Genomic DNA, 13,477 nt, shown 5'->3' on the forward strand with positions numbered 1-13,477 from the left:
TTCAAATGGTTGGCACCTTTTCACTACGGCTGGAGGCGACATTGCATTTGGAGCACATACCGCCAGAATTTCAAGATGACAGCGTGCGATGTAGACGTTTTACCCACGAAAATTGCACTGTCCGGAGTACTTCAACTTTGGAGTACGTTTACAATTACCGCATCATCCTATTGGCACCCTATAATGAACCTTTTTCCAGTGCCGCAGCCGAACTATGTTTTCAGGAAATATGGAGCCTGTATTCTCTTCTGACAACGCGCTATTCTTGTTGTGCAATGGTGTTAGCGTGCGACGACCTGTGTAACTTGCCTTCTTTCTGAAGTCCCAGCGTACCTGGTACTTCAAAGAGCACACTCCAAAATGTATTTCACATTGATTTGCAGAATATAAATGTACATGTAGACGTTTCCAGCTGCTTTTGAATATTCGCAGCTCCTTTCAAACTGCTTCCTGCTGTTGTGTCCTCAGAACAGATTGTGAGATGAGCGACGTGCACGACCGCCAGAGGCTCGTGATGAGAACTTCCTGGTGCACTTGGGCGGCGCCGCCAACTCCCACTCAGTTAGGATCATTAGCCGCAGTTTGACCCATTTAGCGCTCGGCTGTCGGAAGTGCCAGGCAAATAAACGAGACCTCAAACTCAAACTCGCCAACCTCAACTGCTTCAGCCTATTACTTGAGTGTGTCAGTTCAGATTACTGAGCTTCAGATCTTCCTTGCTCGGCTAGTTATGCTGGCTGAGCGTAAAATCTTTCCCTGCTTACAAAAATCTTTTCTAAGGAACTATGCAACATACAGCTATGCGGTTTGATGCAAAGTTTTTTAACATAAAGTTTTTTTATGAAACATTTCCATATATCTATGCGGTTTTCTTTGCGAGAGGTAACTTCATTTGTGAAGTTTTTATGTGCTCTGACAGCATATTCTTACGCAAGAAAATTAGTAACGAAGCCAACCTAGAAAGGGCAAGGAAAATGGAACTGGCTTTTAAATGAACGAAAAAACCTGTATAACAGTAACTCTATTTCCATAAACGCAAAACTTCGGCTCTATAATACTGTCATTAAACCAGAATTCCTTTATGCATCAGAAAGCCTTTCATTAAATACAGCCAAACAATCAGGTGAAATAGAAAAGAAGGAAATGAAAAAAAATCAGGAAAATCTTGGGACGAATACACGAGGATGGGAAATGGAAATTAAGAAGTAATAAAGAAGCTTATAAAGAAACATAGCGAATATCAGACACGATGAGGAGGAAAAGAGTTGCAGTCTATGGACACCTAAAAAGGATGGATGAAAATATGATAACAAAAGGACGTTTTAACTTCTTTGATAGAAAACCCAAAACATCAATGACGCGGATAAAAGACCCGAGGGAAACGATATGGACAGAATAAAGAAGCGAAAAACATAGGGAAACGATGAAAAATTACTGGAAAGAAAGAAAGGAGAAAAGAAAGAATACATAAGTTATTTCAAGTGGTCCTTAGTAGGCTAAACCAATTTAAAAAATAGTAACGAAACGTAAGAGCAAAATTTTTTGTAAGTTCGAACAGCTGACGTTACACAATCACACAGGAGCGTTGTCAGCCACCAACCAGGAAGCATAAGTATTTCAACACCGTTACTGGGTCGGGAAAACAGCCACCTCGATACTCTTAGGACGGACTGCGAGCAGATCAGCAGAACGTGGTTAGAACACTGGAGACAGAACCACTTCCGCACATAAGAGACACTAGGTAGGACCCGACAACGTCTAGTGGGAACTGACTAAGCAGTAAAAGACCCGTAGCAAATTAGTTAAACAAATGTAGCGGAAATGAATTCCGCTGACGACTCAGAAAGAGCAGAATCAATTCTGTCATTACGAACGTCGTCGTGGAGCAGTACCTCTCCTAGGAGACAAAATACTCCAACTCCACTACCTTTTGGCACTCGATCAATAGAATCCGTGGCGCTCATGTCGTTCGCACTCGGTTCTACATCTACATCTACATCCATACTCCGCAAGCCACCTGACGGTGTGTGGCGGACGGTACCTTGAGTACCTCTATCGGTTCTCCCTTCTATTCCAGTCTCGTATTGTTCGTGGAAAGAAGGATTGTCGGTACGCTTCTGTGTGGGCTCTAATCTCTCTGATTTTATCCTCATGGTCTCTTCGCGAGATATACGTAGGAGGGAGCAATATACTGCTTGACTCTTCGGTGAAGGTATGTTCTCGAAACTTTAATAAAAGCCCGTACCGAGCTACTGAGCGTCTCTCCTGCAGAGTCTTCGACTGGAGTTTATCTATCATCTCCGTAACGCTTTCGCGATTACTAAATGATCCTGTAACGAAGTGCGCTGCTCTCCGTTGGATCTTCGCTATCTCTTCTATTTACCCTATCTGGTACGGATCCCACACTGCTGAGCAGTATTCAAGCTGTGGGCGAACAAGCGTACTGTAACCTACTTCCTTTGTTTTCGGATTGCATTTCCTTAGGATTCTTCCAATGAATCTCAGTCTGGCATCTGCTTTACCGACGATCAACTTTATATGATCGCTCCGTTTTAAATCACTCCTAATGCGTACTCCCAGATAATTTATGGAATTAACTGCTTCCAGTTGCTGACCTGCTATATTGTAGCTAAATGATAAGGGATCTATCTTTCTATGTATTCGCAGCACATTACACTTGTCTACATTGAGATTCAATTGCCATTCCCTGCACCATGCGACAATTCGCTGCAGATCCTCCTGCATTTCAGTACAATTTTCCATTGTTACAGCCTCTCGATACACCACATCATCATCTGCAAAAAGCCTCAGTGAACTTCCGATGTCATCCACAAGGTCATTTATGTATATTGTGAATAACAACGGTCCTATGACACTCCCCTGCGGCACACCTGAAATCACTCTTACTTCGGAAGACTTCCCTCCATTGAGAATGACATACTGCGTTCTGTTATCTAGGAACTCTTCAATCCAATCACACAATTGCTTACGGTACGGTGTGAGATTGTTCTAGTGTTGGTCTTGCATTCGCTGCCCTACGAGATGATCAGCGATCCGAAGCCACAGCTGAAGAAGTCCAGCATCAAATACTGACGTCAGCAGAGCAGCCAACGCTGATGGGTAGTCCGAGGGTCTGCCAACAAGACTTCGGTCCGGGGCAGAAGTTGTTCTAAACTCCAAGCTCGCACAGGTCTGAAGGCCCACGATAACGGCGGGCCAGGTTCAGCCTGCGGCACGACTACGTGGCATCCGTCATCGCGGGCCACCTGAGGGGACAACGCGGGAAATGACTCGGGAGGGTCTGAGTACTCCCCGAAACAGCGCGTGAATAAAAACACACACACCGCGGTCACCGCCACCTCCGACGGGGCGTGCTTACCTCGCCAGCAAGCAGCAAAACCGCTGTACCAGGTTGTCATCGACATCCACTCCAAGGTGATGCAGCGTGATCGGCAGCCGTTGCTCCGCTATTGGATTCATCTGATTCTTCACATTACGTAGCCGCCAGTCGACGCAAAAGAAGCAGCAACGACTTGTATTTTCAGAACTAAATGGAGTAATTTTGAATATTGCTTTATTGCGTCTAACGACGCCCGCACAGTTCCTCGTCTGCATTCTACGAATTAATAGGGATTTCCAGCCCGGCAGAAGGCGGCCCCTACAAGAGAAGTTCTTTTCTCTCTCTCGTTCACGTCGCGTAGTTAAGGACTGCTGCTGTCACAACAGCGTCTATGTAGGAGAACGAACAATGTGTTTTGTGATTTCATGAAACAAAGTTGCTTGTTATATTTTTTGAAAGAATACACCGCCATCTGAGTGATTATTTCTTGTGTATCATCTAGATTTCGGCTTCTGCGCCGAGTAAAATCATCTTACTCCACTAACGTTTTTTGCTGTGTACTGTAAAGGATGACACATTATTTCATGCCACTATCGACTACAGTGTTCTTAGACCATTAACATCATTCTAATCAGTACTGTGCAGGATGACAAACATATAGTTCAAAACATTTGCATAACAAGATACAGTCGCCTACTACAGTTCAGCGGGTTTTCAGAAGTGACTTTGGTCGAAATCCGCTGGATGTGAAGATCATCGAAGGATGATATGAAAAGTTAAAAGAGACTGACAGTGTTGGTGAGAAGCCAAGATGCAGTAGATCTGGAGTGAGTGAGGACAGTCTTGATACCGTACAACACAGTCATCGAAAGTCGATGCGTCATGTTTCCAGTGAAACGGGCATAACTCAGAGCACTGAGGTGAAAATTTTCACAATAACGGCTGAATTTCCATTCATACCAAGAACAACTCCTGCAAACTTTGCAGCCAGATGATAGACCCAGATGCATATAGTTTGCTAGGAACTTGCTGGTACGAATCGATGCATACAATGACTACCTTAGTAATGTTTGTTTTCCCAATAAAGTGACTTTCACACCGCCAGGAAAGTAAATTGCCATAATGTCCGGATCTGGGAGTCGAAGAACCCAAATGTGGTACAGCAGATAGGGGCAGCCTACGGTCTTGCCACAGTGGTAATACCAGTTCCTGTCAGGTCACCGAAGTTAAGTGCTGTCGAGTCTCAGCCCTTGAGGCCAATTGAGGAGAAATTTGACTGAGAAGTAGCGGCAACGGTCACGAAAACTGACAACGGCCAGGAGAGAAGTGTGCTGACCACATGCCCCTCCACACCAGCATCCGGTGACGTCTAAGTCTGAGGATGGCACGGCGGCCGGTCGGTTCCGTTCGGTCTCCAAGGTTTTTTTTTTTTTTTTTTTTTTTTTTTTTTTTTTTTTTCTTTTTTTTGCTAAGGCACAGCCTGAGTGTCAACGCACAACACAATTATTGGATGAAGCTTACCATTACGGCAACAGTTTACCTTGATATGTTGGAAATTTACATCTCTGGTGTTTCAACGAGTGGTGCACCGCCGCTCTGAAGGTTATTTGTTCGGCAATTCCTGGATAAAACTTGTCCAGTAACACGGCTTGTTAGAGAGTGTTGAACATCATGGCCACCACGTTCACCAGACATAACACCTCTCGACTTTTTGTGGTGTTACATTAAGAATAAAGTGTTCATTTCAATAGTTCCTCGTGTGCAAATTCTTAAGACACGAATAATAGATGCTGCCAGTGGAGGTGATGGAAAAGATGTTAGCAAATACATGGGAGACAATCTGATTATGGCCTAAATGTTCTATGGGCAACAAACGTTGCACATGTGGAAGAGTACCTGTAAGAAACTGTATGGGTTAAGCCGACATTTGCAACAAACTGTGTAGTTGTACTTAGCACACTTCCTTAGACATACATTTTTTTTAAAAAAGGGAAAGAATTTACACTCACTCTGTTGTCTGTAGTAATCAAATGGCCCTGAGCACTATGGGACTTAAATTCTAAGGTCATTAGTCCCCTAGGACTTAGAACTACTTAAACCTAACCAACCTAAGGACATCACACACATCCATACCCTAGGCAGGATTCGAACCTGCGACCGTAGCGGTCGCGCGGTTCCAGACTATAGCGCCTAGAATCGCTCGGCCACGGCGGCCGACCTGTAGTAATCGATGGCTAGTTGTGTGACAGCGCAGAGTGAAGTGGACACAGTTGGAAGTGGCTGCTGGTACTGTCATCGTTTAATGGTAACTTGTCCGCTCTAAATTGCGATCACCAACGAGATGGGGGAGTGGTAAGACGCTACACTCACATTCGGGAGAGTGGTTGTTCTAATATATGTCTGACGATCCAGAGTTTTGTGTTCCGCGGCTTCCCTAGGTGGCTAAAGGCTGAGATGGCTTAAAAAAAAAATAAGACGATTTCCTCTCCAGTTCTCCACCTGTTGCAGCTTGTGGTTCGTATGGGTTGGTCTCGTCACTGATCGGACATTAAAAAACAATCTTACTTACTTCCTTTAAAGTTTTATTTGCACCCAACTATTTAAAGTCGATGAAGTTAAAAAATGCTAGTAGAGTAAATACTAAATACTCCTTAATTATTCCATCTTGCAAACTATTAGTCGTCCCCTTAAAAGAACAGTCTTGTCGCTTTGGAGCGCTGTATATGGTGTAGCACCGGCACAAGATACACTAAACTAAAAACTAAACTCCTCCCGAACAGGCCATGAAGGCCCAACGGTACCGACCGGACGCCGTGTCATCCTCAGCCCACAGGTGTCACTGGATGCGGATATGGAGGGTCATGTGGTCAGCACACAGCATTACCGGCCGCATGTCAGTTTCCAAGACCGGAGCCGCTACTTCTCAATCAAGTAGCTCCTCAGTTTGCCTCACAAGGGCTGAGTGCACCCCGCTTGCCAACAGCGCCCGGCAGACCGGGTGGTCACCCATCCAAGTGCTAGCCCAGCCCGATAGCGCTTAACTTCGGTGATCTGACGGAAACCGGTGTAACCACTGCGGCAAGGCCGTTGGCACAAGATACACTGCCTGACAAAAAAGAGTGAAGCACTCAGAAGACGTGGTCCAATGTTAGCGTAATTCCGTACGTGTACGCGCCATCGGTTGATATGTAAATGACAAGAACTGCAATTTTCTGTCACAGTTAGAACTGCTACCAGAGTGCAGTAGCGTTGTTCATCTTTAAAGTTTTCTGCAGGCCTGATAGAAGATGCGTGTACAGCGTCAGATGATGTGTGAATACTGTGAAGGACACGGCGGCGCTAAGTACTCATATGAGACCGCTTTATTAGCACCTGGCACAGTTTGAAAGGGCCACATTGAGGGTCTCCCATGTGGCCAGCTGATGGAATCATTCAATATCCAGATTTGTGGGCATTCAGCTGCGCTGTGTTGGATTGCGTGGGACATGAGAGCAGGCATACTCACCGCCAAGGTTCCAGTCTACCACGCCTGACCGTAACAAGTGAGGATCGCCGCATCTTGTACTAAGGACATCGTAACCCCTTCATACTTGCGCCTGCCGTCCGAGAACAAGTAATGGACTCAGAATGAGATTTTCACTCTGCAGCGGAGTGTGCGCTGATATGAAACTTCCTGGCAGATTAAAACTGTGTGCCCGACCGAGACTCGAACTCGGGACCTTTGCCTTTCGCGGGCAAGTGCTCTACCAACTGAGCTACCGAAGCACGGCTCACGCCCGGTACTCACAGCTTTACTTCTGCCAGTACCTCGTCTCCTACCTTCCAAACTTTACAGAAGCTCTCCTGCGAACCTTGCAGAACTAGCACTCCTGAAAGAAAGGATATTGCGGAGACATGGCTTAGCCACAGCCTGGGGGATGTTTCCAGAATGAGATTTTCACTCTGCAGCGGAGTGTGCGCCGATATGAAACTTCCTGGCAGATTAAAACTGTGTGCCCAACCGAGACTCGAACTCGGGACCTTTGCCTTTCGCGGGCAAGTGCTCTACCAACTGAGCTACCGAAGCACGACTCACGCCCGGTCCCCACAGCCTTACTTCTGCCAGTATCACGTCTCCTACCTTCCAAACATTACAGAAGCTCTCCTGCGTGAGTCGTGCTTCGGTAGCTCAGATGGTAGAGCACTTGCCCGCGAAAGGCAAAGGTCCCGAGTTCGAGTCTCGGTCAGGCTCACAGTTTTAATCTGCCAGGAAGTTTCATATCAGCGCACAGTGAAAATCTTATTCTGGAAACATCCCCCAGGCTGTGGCTAAGCCATGTCTCCACAGTATCCTTTCTTTCAGGAGTGCTAGTTCTGCAAGGTTCGCAGGAGAGCTTCTGTAAAGTTTGGAAGGTAGGAGACGAGGTACTGGCAGAAGTAAAGCTGTGAGTACCGGGCGTGAGTCGTGCTTCGGTAGCTCAGTTGGTAGAGCACTTGCCTGCGAAAGGCAAAGGTCCCGAGTTCGAGTCTCGGTCGGGCACACAGTTTTAATCTGCCAGGAAGTTTCAAGTAATGGACTGTCTATAAATGTCCGTGTGGCCCCGCATCTTTGGTTAGAGACTGGCAGGCGCCAAAGTAGGGAATTATGGTCCCATGCGTAGGCTGCCGTTGACACCACAACACAAACGGCTGCGTTTGGAGTCGTGCCATGAGTGGAAAACATGGACTGCTGATTCACGGCGTCGCATTGTGTTCAGCATTGATTTGTCGTTTTGCGCTACCTCTGGAGAAAGAACCCATTCTTCGAATATTTTCGAGGGCTAACGATATTAGTCCAGGCGGCATGGTATGGGGAGCCATCGGATATGACTTCAGGTCACGTCTGGTAGCAACTGACGGAACTCTACTGGCACGACAATAAGTCACGGTCATCCTGCGCCATCATGTGACACTAAAGTGATGCTATTTTTCAACAGGGCAAAGCTCGGCAACACAGGATAGGTGTCTCTACGAACTGTCTCTGTGATGCTGAGGTACTCACATAGCCAGCAAGATCCGCAGATCTGTGCCCAATAGAACATGTTTTGGATCAGCCTCGACTTCAACTCTGTCCAAGTTACAGTACCTGGGATTTGAATGACCAGTTACAACAGTCGTGGGACAGCTTGTTACAGGAGAGGATACAAAAGCCTTATGACACTCTTTCCAACTGAATCAGTGTCTGCATTCAGGCTACAGGGGGTGCAACGTCATACCGAAGTGTGCTTATACGACTAAGTTTTTCGTAAATTTGACTCAGTGAAATAACATCGTACACCCTTTGAACTCGTGAAGTTTCGTTCGTTTCGTTCGCCATTTCTGGATACCCTACCTTTTCCTATGAGGCAGCGGTTTGTAATAGTCAGAGGTTTAAGTGACGATTCAAAAGTTTCCGTCTGAGGGCGCTGCTGCAGCATATACGCAAGGTAGCGCGTCTCTGATGTGGATATGTAGCCACCAACATGCAGGCAGGGGATTAGTGTGGCATTCGTGTCTTTCCGACGTGTGTGCGGTAAATGCACAAAGGTGACGTTATTACCAAATGCGTCCAGACAGGACCAACGTCCTGTTCTGCTTTTCTTGGCTGCCGAACCACAAACACAGGTAGAAATCTATCGGATAATAAAGAATATGCATGGGGCTGCAAGTCTGTGGAAAATCTCTGTTGAGGAATGTTGAACTAAGTTCTGGGTTCTGCTGCTTCATGATAACGTACATAGCGTTACCCTGAAATGTCGTAACGCAGAAGTTACGCCAACTGCAGTGGGAGACACTCGAGTGCCCGCTCTGTAGTCCTGATTTCTCCCATGCGATTATCGCGCCTTCATTTTCTTATCAAAGGCCTTGAAGGGTCGACGATTCCTGTTTGACGAGGATGTGCAGCAGGCAGTTACGGACTTTCCCACGCAGCAGGACGCGCTATTTTAATAACGGTTGTCTTCAACCTGATTGCCGCAGTACTCACGGCGATTTTGCCTGATTGGTATATCGATTCTGGACTGTACGGCCTCCGAACGGAAACTTTTTGAATGCCCCTTACAGCATTCATCGTACAGAAGTGTCTCCGGTGCGCGAACATATCATTATTCAGCATACAAACAACGTTTTAAATATCTACTTGATGTGGTCTTAACTATGGACATGTGGTTTATATCACCTTAAGTTGTTAAATTTTGTCGGACGATGAGGAGTAAGTCTAAACTAGTCGTATAATACTGATGAGCCGCTACAATACGATCCACCGTGAGATTGAGAGCCGCCTGGTTGTTCTGTAGGCTCGTGAAGCGGTAGGGGAAATATATAAGCAGAGCGGAGACGAATGGGAAATCATTCTAGCGACGACATGCAGCGCAAATGTAGAAAACCACCGACATAAGCGATTTGGGAAATGGCAAATTTTATGGCTCTGAGCGTGAAGACGAGCGTATCGGACGGCGAAGCTGGTCGATGTTCTCGTGCTACTGTCCTGAGAATCTATGGAAAGTGTCTGAAGAGCGGTGAACCACGAATAGGCGAAAAGGTGTTTGACATTCACACCACGTCACATAAAGTAGAGTTCGGAGGCTTCTAGCATTCTAAAGCAGGATAGGCGGTAATCTGTGTCAGATCTGAGGACATAGTGTAATGCTGGTGCAGGTACAAGTGTATCGGACACATTGCACAGCGTACGTTGATGAACATGGAGCTCCGCAGCAGACGACCCTACGTTGACCGAACGAAATCGTCAATTACGATTGCATTTGGCAAGGGATCATTGAAATTTGACTGTGGATCAATCGAAACACGTCTCCCGATCGGATAAATCACATTTCTTGTTATAACAGGTCGATGGCCATGACTGGATGTGCGCCATACAGGCCACTGTGGCAGTATTATGCTGCGCGGAACATTGACCTGGGCTTCCATCGGACCTTAGGTAGTAATCGGAAGTATCATAACAGTTGTGGGGTACGGGAACGTTACTGTGAACAACCTGCATTACCTCCCCCCCCCTCCCCCCATAGCTTGATGTCTTAACCGATGACAACGGCACCTTCCGGCAGGATAACTGTTCGTGTCATAAGGCCATAATGGTGCTACAGTGATTTCAGGAGAATTATAGTGAATTGACGATGTCTTGGTCACCATATTCATCTTATCTGAATCCGATTGAACGTATCTGGTACGTTATCGGGTGCTAGCTTCGCGCCTACAAACCATAGTCTTGTAATTTACAGAAATTACTTACCCTGTGCGTAGTCATATGGTGCCCCAGGCTCCGGGAACCTACTAAGGACTTTTCGACGCCATACTACATAGAATCGGTGTAGCAGCTTTGGCGGAGTAAGAATTTCCTCCATACGATTTTCTGAAGCAGCGAAGCACGACTTAGAGAATACGTTGCTGCGTCTGGAACGCGGAGAGATTTTCACCGCGAGGCCGCTAACAGGCAACAGTTACGAAGGCGTCGGCAGCCGCTAGCCGCGGAGTGGTGCGTGCACTGGACGCTGCCCATGGGCCCCTGACAACTCGGCTACCCGGAGAACAACAGGTGCTTGAATGCACCAGGAGCCTTTATTTCGGCAACTGGCGTGTTACTGACAAGCATAAAGAAGATGAAGAGAACAACAGGTAAAATAAAAGATACGGCAAGCAACTGAGGAACTGATAAATATTACACGCGATTCATTGGTTTAGGTAAAGAAAAATTTCAATGCTAGAATTCTGACGCCCTATGGCTGTACTATCTCTCCTCTGTAAGCTTTCGGTGAGTACTCCACATCCCACTGCTTAGACTGTTTCTCGAGCAGAGGTGCGGAATGTCCGCCTCTGCCTTCATCCCCAGCGAAAGCCCAAGTTACCAAAGTAGCTGTCTATTTCAGGAACCGCTCCTTGGTGTCTGCGAGGGGGAAGCGACGCCACTTCTTGCTCTGTTATCTTGTTCTTTTGTGCTTAGAGCAAAGCAGCATCCAGACCGTTCATGTGCAATATTACTGCCCCGCTGAGCTTTGAAACAAATGTCAAGGTCACGTGACGAACGGAATGAGGCCGAGTGCCTGTCAGTACGCATTATGCGAAGTCAAGATCGGTAAAACCGTTTTTCTCACTGCAGTTAAAATCATGCATTGATCTGAACCATTTAGTTACCTACTGCTTTAGTATTACATATGCAGCATTATAATAAATGTAATTTTTGCAAAATTTCTGATGTTAATGAAATGGCTATAGTTATAATATTCATCAGGCAAAATGTGTAACAATATTTGAAACGTTCTATTTACAATTCTTTCTGTATATACTTTTATACAACTTCCAGAATTAGTTTTTTTTCCGTAAGTCCCCCTCTCCAGCTGTATTGTGCATCGTCTGTTTCTCACAGAACTGGAAGATAACGTATACATTTGGTAGGAAGAATTTTCTTCTCAGTCAATGTTTCAAAAATACGTGCAAAAGTCGTCAGAATAGACATCTGCTCTTATTCTTTACCCCAGTTTTCATGCAAACTGGGTTTATGTTTTAGGACACCACAGATATTGCAACAGCGTGAAGACAAGAAGCATAATATTTTAGAAAACATCGGTTATTAAGGAAACTGTTCTAGCGTGTCCAAATTTTTATAGAATCTAAACCAAACTTTAATTAATTGTAGTTAAGATAAAGAAATCGTACAATAAAGTGACTGAAACTTCTTCGTAACAATTTTCAAACACTCATATTGATAAAACTCCACATGCCGGTAACATTACATGTCACTGTCCGACGCAGATGCCACCCTTACATATTTCTCAGAAATGGTAGCACAACATCTGATTTATGTTTCGTTCCTAGACAAGGAAACCTCTGTGTAAAAATATTCTAGCGAAAAATGTTTGCTGCATATTTATGTTTAGTCGTCAGTCAGATAATTATTATTTTTCAACACAATACTAGAAAGATTCCTTCGTACATCATAACCGAGAAAAATGTTACGAGTATTGCTGATTACGTAAAAAGAATTTACGATGTTCGCATCATGTGCAGCGGAAAAGTAAGGCAGTGTAATTAACATTGCATAAATTTCTGCACATATTTTTATGAGACAGATACACGATCACCTTTATGGGCAAAGCTGTAAATTAATAAATTTTCTTAAACCGAAGACTATTCGCATTGCTCGGCAACGCCATTAGCGCTATCCTATAATTCAATGACTTACCCTCGAGAAAGATGTTAGCAACATTTTGACGGTGGTAAAATAACCCATACAATGTTGTAATACTTATTTTCCTGTTTTTCAATACTGCAACCAAACGTTGCGCAAGTATTCACCACCAGAATAAAAAATTTTGACTGAAAATACTACAATAAAGTAGTTGCCCGTCAACTGATCGAGACGTTGGTTTCTTTATACTGATATCATGTGCTGCCAACCTGATCTACGGTCTAAGGTGACATGCTGCGACAACCAACTACAAAATGTCACATCAACAATAACATGTGTCGGTAGTACGGAAGATTTCGATCAAGGTCCCTCACAGTTCAGTTAAAACAGAGAGGGCTAAAAGAAGATCTGAAAACACCAGTCCAAATACACTCCCAGTCCACTGACATTGTAGTTTTTAAGATATTAAAGAAAAAAATATCAGGGCTTTCCCTTCGAGAAATGGACGGAAACTACGGAAAATCAAATCAGATCGAACGGACATGGTTTCAAGACGGATCTTGTCATATATGAGACAAGTGCGACAACCACTGCTGCTATCATTCTCAACTTTGTAAAGGGACATTGATACTGGAAATACTAATTTTTGTCTGCCACTGAAGCAAGCTGAAAAAATGGTTCAAATGGCTCTGAGCACTATGGGACTTAACATCTGTGGTCATCAGTCCCCTAGAACTTAGAACTACTTAAACCTAACTAACCTAAGGACATCACACGCATCCATGCCCGAGGCAGGATTCGAACCTGCGACCGTAGCAGTAAGCAAGCTGAAGGACACTTCTTTCTGAATTACAAATTTCTGATTTACAAACGCAGCAGGAAGTGTGTCTGAAACAAAGATTTGATCGAGGCGTGAATGAAGAAAAATAAATTTAGTACTGGAGGGAAACGGGGGGCGGGGGGGGGGGGGGCGATGAAATCGTAGAGGGAGGTTGCAG

The 13,477-nt window shown here is 45.2% G+C and overlaps 1 protein-coding gene and 1 pseudogene across 2 annotated transcripts in view; both read right to left on the reverse strand.

The window, feature by feature from the left end:
* Positions 1-13,477, reverse strand: part of LOC126252965 (tubulin polymerization-promoting protein homolog) — a 190,764-nt gene that overhangs the window by 91,292 nt on the left and 85,995 nt on the right. The window lies entirely within an intron of this gene.
* LOC126254150 (5S ribosomal RNA) lies at positions 6,315-6,432 on the reverse strand (annotated as a pseudogene).

Source organism: Schistocerca nitens, chromosome 4 (assembly GCF_023898315.1).
Source record: "Schistocerca nitens isolate TAMUIC-IGC-003100 chromosome 4, iqSchNite1.1, whole genome shotgun sequence".
Taxonomy (NCBI): Eukaryota; Metazoa; Arthropoda; class Insecta; order Orthoptera; family Acrididae; genus Schistocerca; species Schistocerca nitens.